The following is a 13,819-nucleotide window of genomic DNA, read 5'->3' as shown; positions in this document are numbered from 1 at the left end:
CACCCTCTCCAGCATTTACTGTTTGTAGATTTTCTGATGATGGCCATTCTGACCGCTGTGAGGTGATATCTCACTTTGGTTTTGATTTGCATTTCTCTAATGATTGGTGATGTTGAGCATCTTTTCATGTGTTTGTTGGCAGTCTGTATATCTTCTTTGGAGAAATGTCTATTTCAGTCTTCTGCCCATTTTTGGATTGGGTTATTTGCTTTTTTGAGATTGAGCTGCATGAGCTGCTTCTATATTTCGGACATTAATCATTTGTCAGTTGCTTCGTTTGCAAATATTTTCTCGCATTCTGAGAGTGGTCTTTTCATTTTGTTTATGGTTTCCTTTGCTGTGCAAAAGCTTTTAAGTTTCATTAGGTCCCATTTGTTTATTTTTGTTTTTATTTCCATTTCTGTAGGAGGTGGGTCAAAAAGGATCTTGCTGTGATTTATGTCGTAGAGTGTTCTGCCTGTATTTTCCTCTAAAAGTTTGATAGTGTCTGGCGTTACATTTGGTCTTTAATCCATTCGGAGTTTATTTTTGTGTATGGTGTTAGGAAGTGTTCTAATTTCATTCTTTTACATGCAACTGTCCAGCTTTCCCAGCACCACTTACTGAAGAGGCTGCCTTTTCTCTGCTGTATACTCTTGTCCCCTTTAGCAAAAATAAGGTGACCATATGTGCGTGGGGTTCTCTCTGGGCTTTCTATCCTATTCCATTGATCTATATTTCTGTTTTTGTGCCAGTACCATACTGTCTTGATTACTGTAGCTTTGTAGTATAGTCTGAAGTCTGGGAACCTGATTCTTCCAGCTCAGTTTTTCTTTTTTAGATTGCTTTGGCTATTGGGGTCATTTGTGTTTCCATATAAATTGTGATTTTTTTTGGTTCTAGTTCTGTGAAAAATGCCAGGGCTAGTTTGATGGGGATTGCATTCAATCTGTAGATTGCTTTGGGTAGTATAGTCATTTTCACAATGTTGATGCTTCCAATCCGAGGACATGGTATATCTCTCCATCTGCTTGTACCACCTTTAATTTCTTTTATCAGTGTCTTATAGTTTTCTGCATACAGGACTTTTGTCTCCTTAGGTAGGTTTATTCCTAGGTATTCCATCCTTTTTGCTGCAATGGTAAATGGGAGTGTTTCCTGAATTTCTCTTTCAGATTTTTCATCATTTGTGTATAGAAATGCAAGAGATTTCTGTGCATTAATTTTGTATCCTGCTAGTCTACCAAATTCAGTGATTAGTTCTAGCAATAGTTTTCTGGTAGCATCTTTAGGCTTCTCTATGTATAGTAACATAGTATCTGCAAACAGTGAGAGTTTTACTTCTCTTCTGATTTGGATGCCTTTAATTTCTTTTTCTTCCCTGATTCCTGTGGCCAAAACTATGTTGAATAACAGTGGTGAGAGTGGGCAACCTTGTCTTGTTCCTTATCTTAGAGGAAATGCTTTCAGTTTTTCACCATTGAGAACAATGTTGGCTGTGGGTTTGTCATACATGGCTTTTATTATGTTGAGGTAGGTTCCCTCTATGCCTACTTTCTGGAGAGTTTTTATCACAAATGGGTGTTGAATTTTCTCGAAAGCTTTTTCTGCATCTATTGAGTTTATCATATAGTTTTTATCCTTCAATTTGTTAATATGGTGTAGCAAATTGACTGATTTCATACATTGAAGAATCCTTGCATTCTTGAGATAAACCACACTTGATCATGGTGTATGACCCTTTTAATGTGCTGTTGGATTCTGTTTGCTAGTATTTTGTTGAGGTTTTTTGTATCTATGTGCATCAATGATGTTAGCCTGTAGTTTTCTTTTTTTGTGACATCTCTGTATGGTTTTGGTATCAGGGTGATGATGGCCTCATAGAATGAGTTTGGGAGTGTTACTCCCTCTGCTATATTTTGGAAGAGTTTCAGAAGGGTAGGTGTTAGCTCTTCTCTAAATGTTTGATAGAATTCTCCTGTGAAGCCATCTAGTCCTGGGCTTTTGTTTGTTGGAAGATTTTTAATCCCAGTTTCAGTTTCAGTGCTTGTGACTGGTCTCTTTATATTTTCTATTTCTTCCTGGTTCAGTCTCGGAAGGCTGTGCTTTTCTAAGAATTTGTCCATTTCTTCCAGGTTGTCCATTTTATCGGCATAGAGTTGCTTACAGTAATCTCCCATGATCCTTTATATTTCTGCAGTATCAATTGTTACTTCTCCTTTTTCATTTGTAATTCATTTGTAATTTGATCTGAGTCTTCTCCCCTTTTCTCCTTGAGGAGTCTGGCTAATGGTTTATCAAGTGTGTTTATCTTCTCAAAGAACCAGCGTTTAGTTTTATTGATCTTTGTTACTGTTTTCTTCATTTCTTTTTCATTTATTTCTGATCTGATCTTTAAGATTTCTTTCCTTCTGCTAACTTTGGGGGGTTTTTTGGTTGTTCTTCTTTCTGTAATTGCTTTAGGTGCAAAGTTAAGCTGTTTATTTGATATTTTTCTTGTTTCTTGAGGTAGGACTGTATTGCTATAAACTTCCCTCTTAGAACTGTTTTTGCTGCATCCCATAGGTTTTGGGTCATCGTGTTTTCATTGTCATTTGTTTCTAGGTATTTTTTGATTTCTTCAGTGATCTCTTGGTTATTTAGTAGCGTATTGTTTAGCCTCCATGTGTTTGTATTTTCTAGGGTTTTTTTTCCTGTAATTGATATCTAGCCTTATAGCATTGTGATTTGAAAAGATAATTGATACGATTTCAATTTTCTTAAATTTACCAAGGCTTGATTTGTGACCCAAGATATGGTCTGTCCTGTAGAATGTTCCACGAGCACTTGAGAAGAAAGTTTATTCTGTTGTTTTGGGATGGAATGTCCTATAAATATAAATTAAGTCTATCTTGTTTAATGTATCATTTAAATCTTGTGTTTCCTTATTTGTTTTCATTTTGGATGATCTGTCCATTGGTGAAAGTGGGGTGTTAAACTCCCCTACTATGATTGTGTTACAGTCGATTTCTCCTTGTATGGTTGTTAGGATTTGCCTTATGTACTGAGGTGCTCCTATGTTGCGTGCATAAATATTTATAATTATTAAATCTTCTTCTTGGATTGATCCCTTGATCATTATGTAGTGTCCCTCTTTGTCTCTTGTAACAGTCTTTATTTTAAAGTCTAAGAAAATGTTATTTTTAAAAAAGGACATAAATTGCAATTTTAAAAAATTAAATTTAAAAAAATAATAAAAGGGAGAAGTTCAAGATGGCAGAAGAGTAAGACGTGGACATCACCTTCGTCCCCACAAATACATCAGAAATACATCTACATGTGGAACAACTCTTACAGAACACCTACTGAATGCTTGCAGAAGACCTCAGACCTCCCTAAAGGCAAGGAACTCCCCACGTACCTGGGTAGGGCAAAGAAAAAAGAAAAAAACACAGAAAAAATAATAGGGACAGGATCTGCACCCCTGGGAGGGAGCCTGAAGGAGGAAAATTTCCCCACCCTAGGAAGCCCCTTCACTGTTGGAGACAGTGGGTGGCAGGGGGAAGCTTTGGAGCCACAGAGGAGAGCACAGCAACAGGGATGCAGACGGCAAAACAGAGAGATTCCCACACAGAGGATCGATGCCAACCAGCACTCACCAGCCTGAGAGGCTTGTCTGCTCATCCGCCTGGGCAGGTGGGGGCTGGGAGCTGAGGCTCGGGCTTCGGAGGTCAGATCCCCAGGGAAAGGACTGGGGCTGGCTGCATGAACACAGCCTTAAGCGGGCTAATGTGCCACAGCTATCAGGGAGGGAGTCTGGGAAAAAGTCTGGAACTGCCTAAGAGGCAAGAGACCATTGTTTCGGGGTGTGCGAGGAGAGGGGATTCAGAGCACCGCCTAAACGAGCTCCAGAGATGGGCGTGAGCCGTGGCTATCAGCACAGACACCAGAAACGGGCATGAAATGATAAGGCTGCCGCTGCAGCCACCAAGAAGCATGCGTGCAAGCACAGGTCCCTATCCACACCTCCCCTCCTGGGAGCCTGTGCAGCCTGCCAATGCCGGGGTCCCATGATCCAGGGACAACTTCCCAGAACACACGGCGCACCTCAGGCTGTTGAAACGTCATGCTGACCTCTGCTGCTGCAGGCTGGCCCAGCATTCCGTACCCCTCCCTCTCCCCAGCCTGAGTGAGCCGGAGCCCCCTAATCAGCTGCTACTTTAACCCCATCCTCTTTGGACGGGAACAGACGCCCTCAGGAGACCTACACGCAGGTAGGATTTGGACCAAATCCAAAGCTGAACCCCGGGAGCTGTGCACACAAAGAAGAGAAAGGGAAATCTCTCCCAGCAGCCTCAGAAGCAGCGGATTAAATCTCCAAAATCAACTTGATGTACCCTGCATCTGTGGAATACCTGAATACACAACGAATCATCCCAAAATTGAGGCAGTGGGACTTTGGGAGCAACAATATATATTTTTTATTCCTTTTTCTCTTTCTGTGAATGTGTATTTGTATGCTTCTTTGTGCGATTTTGTCTGTATAGCTTTGCTATTACCATTTGTCCTAGGGTTCTCTCTGTCCGGTTTTTTGTTTTTTTTTTGGGTTTTTTTTAGTATACTTTTTAGTGCTTGTAATCATTGGTGGATTTGTTTTTTGGTTTAGTTGCTCTCTTTTTTCTTTTTCCTTTTTTATTTTCAATTTCATTTTTAATAATTATTTTTTATTTTAATAAATTTACTTTTTCTTTCTTTCTTTCTTTCTTTCTCCCTTTTCTTCTGAGCCGTGTGGCTGACAGGGTCTTGGTGCTCCGGCCAGGTGTCAGGCCTGTGCCTCTGAGGTGGGAGAGCCAAGATCAGGGCATTGGTCCACCAGAGAGCTCCCAGCTACACATAATATCAAACAGCAAAAGCTCTCCCAGAGATGTCCATCTCAACGCAAAGACCCAGCTCCACTCAACGACCAGCAAGCTACAGTGCCGCACACCCTATGACAAACAACTAGCAAGACAGGAACACAACCACACGCATTAGCAGAGAGGCTGCCTAAAATCATAATAAGGTCACAGACACCCCAAAACACACCACTGGACACGGACTTGACCACCAGAAAGACAAGATCCAGCCCCATCGACCAGAACACAGGCACTAGTCCCCTACACCAGGAAGCCTACACAACCCACTGAACCAGCCTTAGACACTGGGGTCAGACAACAAAAACAACGGGAACTACGAACGTGCAGCCTGTGAAAAGGAGACCCAAAACACAGTGAGTTAAGCAAAATGAGAAGACAGAGAAACACACAGCAGATGAAGGAGCAAGGTAAAAACCCACCAGACCTAACAAATGAAGAAGAAATAGGCAGTCTACCTGAAAAAGAATTCAGAATAATGATAGTAAAGATGATCCAAAATCTTGGAAGTAGAATAGAGAAAATACAAGAAACGTTTAACAAGGACATAGAAAAACTAGAGAGCAAACAAACAATGATGAACAACACAATATATGAAATTAAATATTCTCTAGAAGGAATCAATAGAATAACTGAGGCAGAAAAACGGATAAGTGACCTAGAAGATAAAATAGTGGAAATAACTACTGCAGAGCAGAATAAAGAAAAAAGACTGAAAAGAATTGAGAACAGTCTCAGAGACCTCTGCGACAATATTAAACGCACCAACATTCGAATTATTGGGGTTCCAGAAGAAGAGGAGAAAAAGAAAGGGATGAGAAAATATTTGAAGACATTATAGGTGAAACCTTCCCTAATATGGGAAAGGAAATAGTTAATCAAGTCCAGGAAGTGCAGAGAGTCCCATACAGGATAAATCTAAGGAGAAACATGCCAAGACATATATTAATCAAACTATCAAAAATTAAATAAAGAAAAAATATTAAAAGAAGCAAGGGAAAAACAACAAATAACATACAAGGGAAACCCCATAAGGTTAACAGCTGATCTTTCAGCAGAAACTCTGCAAGCAAGAAGGGAAGGGCAGGACATATTTGAAGTGCTGAAAGGGAAGAACCTACAACCAAGATTACTCTACCCAGCAAGGATCTCATTCAGCTTTGACAGAGAAATTTAAAACTTTACAGACAAGCAAAAGCTAAGAGAATTCACCACCACCAAACCAGCTCTACAACAAATGCTAAAGGAACTTCTCTAAGTGGGAAACACAAGAGAAGAAAAGGACCTACAAAAACAAACCCAAAACAATGAAGAAAATGGTAGTAGGAACATACATATTGATACTTACCTTAAATGTAAATGGATTAAATGCTCCAACCAAAAGACATAGACTGGCTGAATGGATACAAAAATAAGACCCATGTATGTGCTGTATACAAGAGACCCACTTCAGGGCTTCCCTGGTGGCGCAGTGGTTGAGAGTCCGCCTGCCGATGCAGGGGACGTGGGTTCGTGCCCCAGTCCGGGAGGATCCCACATGCCACGGAGCGGCTGGGCCCGTGAGCCATGGCCGCTGGGCCTGCGCGTCCGGAGCCTGTGCTCCATGGTGGGAGAGGCCGCAGCAGTGAGAGGCCCGCGTATGGCAAAAAAAAAAAAGAGAGACCCACTTCAGACCTAGAGACACGTACAGACTTAAAGTGAGGGGATGGAAAAAGATATTCCATGCAAATGGAAATCAAAAGAAAGCTGGAGTAGCAATTCTCATATCAGATAAAATAGATATTAAAATAAAGACTATTACAAGAGACAAAGAAGGACACTAAATAATAATCAAGGTATCATTCCAAGAAAAATATATAACCATTTTAAATATTTATGCACCCAACAAAGGAGCACCTCAATACATAAGGCAAATACTAACAGGCATAAAAGGGGAAATCTACAGTAACACAATCATAGTAGGGAACTTTAACACCCCACTTTCACCAATGGATAGATCATCCAAAATGAAAATAAATAAGGAAACACAAGTTTTAAATGATACATTAAACAAGATGGACTTAATTGATATTTATAGGACATTCCATCCAAAAACAACAGAATACACATTTTTCTCAAGTGCTCATGGAACATTCTCCAGGATAGATCATATATTGGGTCACAAATCAAGCCTTAGTAAATTTAAGAAAATTGAAATCATATCAAATATCTTTTCTGAGCACAACGCTATGAAACTACATATCAGTTACAGGAAAAAATCTGTAAAAAATACAAACACATGGAGGCTAAACAATACACTACTAAATAACCAAGAGATCACTGAAGAAATCAAAGAAGAAATCAAAAAATACCTAGAAACAAATGACAATGAAAACACGACGACCCAAAACCTATGGGATGCAGCAAAAGCAGTTCTAAGAGGGAAGTTTATAGTGGTACAATCCTACCTCAAGAAACAAGAAAAATATCAAATAAACAACCTAACCTTATACCTAAAGCAATTAGAGAACAAAGAACAAAAAAACCCCACAATTAGCAGAAGGTAAAAAATCATAAAGATCAGATCAGAAATAAATGAAAAAGAAATGAAGGAAACAGTAGAAAAAATCAATAAAACTAAAAGCTGTTTCTTTGAGAAGATAAAGAAACTTGATAAACCATTAGCCAGACTCATCAAGAAAAAAAGGAGAAGACTCAAATCAAGAGAATTAGAAATGAAAAAGAAGTAATGACTGACACTGCAGAAATACAAAGGATCATGAGAGATTACTACAAGCAACTCTATGCCAATAAAATGGACAACCTGGAAGAAATGGACAAATTCTTAGAAAAGCACAACCTTCCAAGACTGAACCAAGAAGAAACAGAAAATATAAACAGACCAATCATAAACACTGAATTGAGACTGTGATTAAAAATCTTCCAACAAACAAAAGCCCAGGACCAGATAGCTTCACAGGCGAATTCTACCAAACAGCTAGAGAATAGCTAACACCTGTCCTTCTAAAACTCTTCCAAAATATAGCAGAGGGAGGAACACTCCCAAACTCATTCTATGAAGCCATCACCACCCTGATTCCAAAACCTGAGAAAGATGTCACAAAAAAGAAAACTACAGGCCGATATCACAGATGAACATAGATGCAAAAAAACCTCAACAAAATACTAGCAAACAGAATCCAACAGCGCATTAAAAGGATCATACACCATCATCAATGGGGTTTATCCCAGGAATACAAGGATTCTTCGATATACACCAATCAACCAATGTGGTACACCATATTAACAAACTGAAGGATAAAAACCATATCATCATCTCAATAGATGCAGAAAAAGCTTCTGAAAAAATTCAACACCCATTTATGATAAAAACCCTCCTGAAAGTAGGCATAGAGGCAACTTTTCTCAACATAATAAAGGGCATATATGACAAACCCAGAGCCTACATCCTTCTCAATGGTGAAAAATTGAAACCATTTCCACTAAGATCAGGAACAAGACAAGGTTGCCCAGTCTCACCACTATTTTTCAACATAGTTTTGGAAGTTTTAGCCACAGCAATCAGAGAAGAAAAAGAAATAAAAGGAATCCAAATCACAAAAGAAGAAGTAAAGCTGTCACTGTTTGCAGATGACATGATACTATACATAGAGAATCCTAAAGACACTAACAGAAAACTACTAGAGCTAATCAATGAATTTGGCAGAGTAGCTGGAAAGAAAATTAATGCATAGAAATCTCTTGCATTGCTATACATTAATGATGAAAAATCTGAAAGAAAGGAAACACTCCCATTTATCATTGCAACAAAAAGAATAAAATACCTAGGAATAAGCCTACCTAGGGAGACAAAAGACCTGTATGCAGAAAACTATAAGACACTGATGAAAGAAATGAAAGATGATACAAACAGATGGAGAGATATACCATATTCTTGGATTGGAAGAATCAATACTGTGAAAATGACTATACTACCCAAAGCAATCTACAGATTCAATGCAATCCCTATGAAACTACCAATGGCATTTTTCACAGAACTAGAACAAAAAATTTCACAATTTGTAAGGAAACACAATAGACTCCGAATAGCCAAAGCAATCTTGAGAAAGAAAAACAGAGCTAGAAGAATCAGGCTCCCTGATCTGACTATACTACAGAGCTACAGTAACCAAGACAGTATGGTACTGGCACAAAAACAGAAATATAGATCAATGGAACAGGATAAAAAGCCCAGAGATAAACCCACGTACATATGGTCACTTTATTTTTGATAAAGGAGGCAAGAGTATACAATAGAGAAAAGACAGCCTCTTCAATAAGTGGTGCTGGGAAAATTGGACAGCTACTTGTAAAAGAATGAAATCAGAACACTCCCTAACACCATACCCAAAAATAAACTCAAAATGGATTAAAGACCAAAAGTAAGGCCAGACACTATCAACTCTTAGAGGAAAACATAGGCAGAACACTCTATGACATAAATCACAGCAAGATCCTTTTTGACCCACCTTCTAGAGAAATGGAAATAAAAATAAACAAAGGGGACCTAATGAAACTTCAAAGCTTTTGCACAGCAAAGGAAACCATAAACAAGACAAAAAGACAACCCTCAAAATGGGAGAAAAGATTTGCAAATGAAGCGCTGACAAAGGATTAATCTCCAAAACATACAAGCAGCTCATGCAGCTCAATATCAAAAAAACAAACAACCCAACCCCAAAATGGGCAGAAAACCTAAATAGACATTTCTCCAAGGAAGATATACAGATTGCCAACAAACACATGAAAAGATGCTCAACATCACTAATCATTAGAGACATGCAAATCTAAACTACAAAGAGGTATCACCTCACACCAGTTAGAATGGCCATCGTCAAAAAATCTACAAACAATAAATGCTGGAGAGGGCGTGGAGAAAAGGGAACCCTCTTGCACTGTTGGTGGGAATGTAAATTGATACAGCCACTATGGAGAACACTATGAAGGTTCCTTAAAGAACTAAAAATAGAACTACCATATGACCCAACAAACCCACTACTGAGCATATACCGTGAGAAAACCATAATTCAAAAAGGGTCATGTACCACAATGTTCACTGCAGCTCTATTTACAATAGCCAGGACATGGAAGCAACCTAAGTGTCCACTGACAGATGAATGGATAAAGAAGATGTGGCAAATATATACAATGGGATATCACTTAACCATATAAAGAAATGAAATTGAGTTATTTGTAGCGAGGTGGATGGACCTAGAGTCTGTCATAGAGTGAAGTTAGTCAGAAAGAGAAAAACAAATACCGTATGCTAACACATATATATGGAATGTAAAAAAAAAAAAAGTTCTGAAGAACCTCGGGGCAGGACAGGAATAAAGACACAGACGTAGAGAATGGACTTGAGGACATGTGGAGAGGGAAGTGTTAGCTGGGACAAAGTGAGAGCGTGGTATGGACTTATATACACTACCAAATGTAAAATAGCTAGAGGGAAGCAGCCACATAGCACAGAGACATCAGCTCAGTGCTTTGTGACCACCTAGAGGGGTGGGATAGGGAGGGTGGGAGGGAGACGCAAGAGGGAGGAGATATGGGGATATAGGTATATGTATAGCTGATTCACTTTGTTATAAAGCAGAAAGTAACAAACCACTGTAAAGCAATTATACTCCAATAAAGATGTTAAAAATAAATAAATAAATAAAAATAAATTCCTTGAGGACAGAAGTCAAAAAAAAATAATAATAAGATAGGACATATCATAAGGGCAAAGGAAGCCACTCGACGTGCTCCCCCTGGCTAAATTCACTGCAATTTAAGTACCAAAACAAATACTGATGGTAATGAATTATAACTTATTAAATAAAGTAAGAATCTGTGAGTCCATACTAATAAATAACAACTAACAGATGAGAGAAAAGTGTTTCTTACAGCGGAATGCCAGCTTATAAATGATGAAAGAAGGACGAATGTTAGAAAATCACCCCTTTGCAACTGTCCAAGCAATAACTGAGTCAGGCGAAAATCAAAAATGGATTCTAGAGGAAGACAAATGCTGTACAGATTCCACCTATATGTGGAATCTAAAAAATACAGCAAATTAGTGAATATAACAAAAAAGAAGCAGACTCACACATATAGTGAACAGACTAGTGGTTACCAGTGGGGAAAGGGAAGAGGGGAAGAGCCAGACAGGGGACGGGGAGTGGGAGGCAGAAACTACTGGGTATAGGATAGATTCCAGAATGTACTGTACAACATGGCTAATATAGCCAATATTTTATAATAATTGTAAATGAGAAGTAACTTTTAAAAATTGTGTCAATTTTTTTAAAAATTTTTAATCAAAAAAAAAAAAAGGATGCCAAAACCGGTAGGTGAAAGTTTAATGAGGAACAGGATATGTGTATCATCTCAAAGTATCTTCCCACAAAGTAGCCATTCATTTACAAAAGGAAAAACGCTACCTTTATCTTGGAGAAACCTGGCAGATATCATGTTAATCACATGATCAAAGTTCACATCAGCAGTAACGGACCAGACATCACGTGCCCTCTGCCATGATGCACAGAGGACACACCTTATTTATGTGGTATTCTTGCCAAAAATGCATCATCTGAACCTAATCTCAAGGAAACATCAGACACATCCAAAGTGAGCAACAATGCACAAAACAAAAAGCTTCTGCTATAAAAAATGTCAAGGTCATCGAAGACAGAGACTTAGGAACTGCCCCAGACAACAGACTGAAGGGGACGAGACAACTACATACAAACTACAATCCTGGATGGGATACTGGACCAGAAAGAAAAAAACGCTATAAAGAACGTTATTAGAACAAAGTAACAGAAGATAGACGACAGAGTATGTAACATTGTGCCAAAGAGTATGCCAAAGAGCATGTAACACTGTACCAATGATACATTTCCTAAATTTGACACCTGAACTGTTGTAATGTAAGAGAATTCCCTGTTGTTGGAAATAAAATTATTTAGGAGTAAAAAGGCACAATTTCTGTAATTTACTCTCAAATGGTCCTGAAAAGAAACTAATATCTATAGATACATAAAAAGATGATAGAGGCAAAAAGTTCACAGTACGTGAAATGCATAGAGAAGTTGTTTGTACCGTCCTTATAACTCTGCATTTCTTCATTTGAAACTTTTTTAAAAATTAAGTTTTTAAGAAGTAAGCAGGAGGAGGGGATGGCATACAGGTTCAGTCTTTTAGCAGCTCTTGAGTGGTGGGAGGGCTATGGATCTGGGCGTAGCCTCTGCCCTACATGCATTTTCTTGGTACTTTTGGGAACCATCTTCCCGAAGGCCAGCCTCACCAAGTAAGGAGAGTAGCCAGTAGCAGTGGACAAATACTCCCACTCCAAATTCCAAACTGCCCACCTGCTTTGAGGTGAACTGGCCATGCTTTTGAAAAGATCCCTGGGGCCCACGGACCGCTGGATAAAATCACACGTATTTTCTTTCAGGTCCAGATGTGACTAGTGCTCTTACTGCAGAGCCCACAGCTGTGAAAGGGCTCAGCATGAGGTCACTTCCCATCTCGCTCGCATCCATCCTTTGCTTCTAACACCACCCTTCCGTATTAAAAGTGTTCTCTCCTGGGAGTTTGGGGTTAGCAGATGCAAACTACTATATACAAAATGGATAAACAACAAGGTCCTACTGTATAGCACACAAACTCTATTCAGTATCCTGTAAGAAACCATAATGGAAAAGAATGTGAAAAAAGAATATTTATATGTGTAATATTTATGTGTAAAACTGAATCACTTTGCTGGATACCTGAAACTAACACACTGTAAACCAACTATACTTCAATAAAATACATTTTAAAACATAATAAAAAAAATAAAAGTGTTGTCTCCATGACATCAGAGCAAGTCCACACTCTACCTAGAAAGCCAAGACTATGCAGTAAAGCTCTCAGCTAGTCCTGCTAGGAATTCCACGGGACACTGTTGGCTCTTCTAAGCAGAGAGCAGTTACACATGGTCTTTCTACAACCCTCCCTTGCAGCGTATCCTCCACAGTCCACACAAACATAGCGTTACTAGTGACCTCTAGAATTTTCTCCATTCATATTTCCCATAGTACTACCTTGCTCTCCTGGGGAGAGTGGCTTACCAGCTCTCAGAAAAAGTTCAAACCGTAACATAATAGACAAAATCCTCCTTCAAATTAGTGATATGTGTTTGACAATTTCCTGTTTTCAACATTAGTATCAAAATTCTTATTTTTGCATTTCTCTGAATCATTTCAATCAGTTTCTGTGCAGGAACCTAGCAGGAACCCATGAGGAAACTTTCACACTATCATCTTACTGGAAGTCCCTGGTTTTGTTTACCATTTTGTTTTTACTGAAGATTGAATCTAACTTTTTTTAATTGTAGAAAAGCACATACCCAGATTAGACAAATCTAAGTACAAATCACATTCTGTGAACCTAAGAATCTGAAACAGAAAATTTCTGAAGAAACCACTTTAATTCCTTCAAATCAAGTAATCAAGTCAGTTTTCCAGTGAAAGGGTACCTTTAGGCTTTCAAAGAATTACTGGTTGAACCATATGAAACTGCTTATATTTGACCACTTTTGACCAAAAATAGCAATTTCAGATAGTTCAGCAAATTAAATAAGTCTTAGATTCAACAATGTAATTTAAAAATCTATAAATAGTATAGATGAAAAATTAACATAAAGATGCACAAATAACTAACCTGATACATAAAAACAGAACAGAAAAGTTCATTTTTCAAATAGTACCTTGTTATTAGCAAGACTCGGAGGATACCACTTAATTCTATGAGCTAACATTTAAAAATGGGCTTTTTATGTTGAAATTAAAATTACCAAAAATTAAACCGACTTTTAAATAATTTAATTTTAATATTTATTAAATCATAAAATTCTGGCACTGGAAAGAATGTTGACAAGT

At 38.4% G+C, this 13,819-nt stretch overlaps 1 protein-coding gene across 3 annotated transcripts in view; it reads right to left on the bottom strand.

The window, feature by feature from the left end:
* Positions 1 to 13,819, bottom strand: part of MGAT4A (alpha-1,3-mannosyl-glycoprotein 4-beta-N-acetylglucosaminyltransferase A) — a 504,464-nt gene that overhangs the window by 458,216 nt on the left and 32,429 nt on the right. The window lies entirely within an intron of this gene.

The sequence above is a fragment of the Pseudorca crassidens genome, chromosome 14 (genome assembly GCF_039906515.1).
Source record: "Pseudorca crassidens isolate mPseCra1 chromosome 14, mPseCra1.hap1, whole genome shotgun sequence".
Lineage (NCBI taxonomy): Eukaryota > Metazoa > Chordata > Mammalia > Artiodactyla > Delphinidae > Pseudorca > Pseudorca crassidens.
This window is presented reverse-complemented; position numbering and strand designations above follow the sequence as displayed.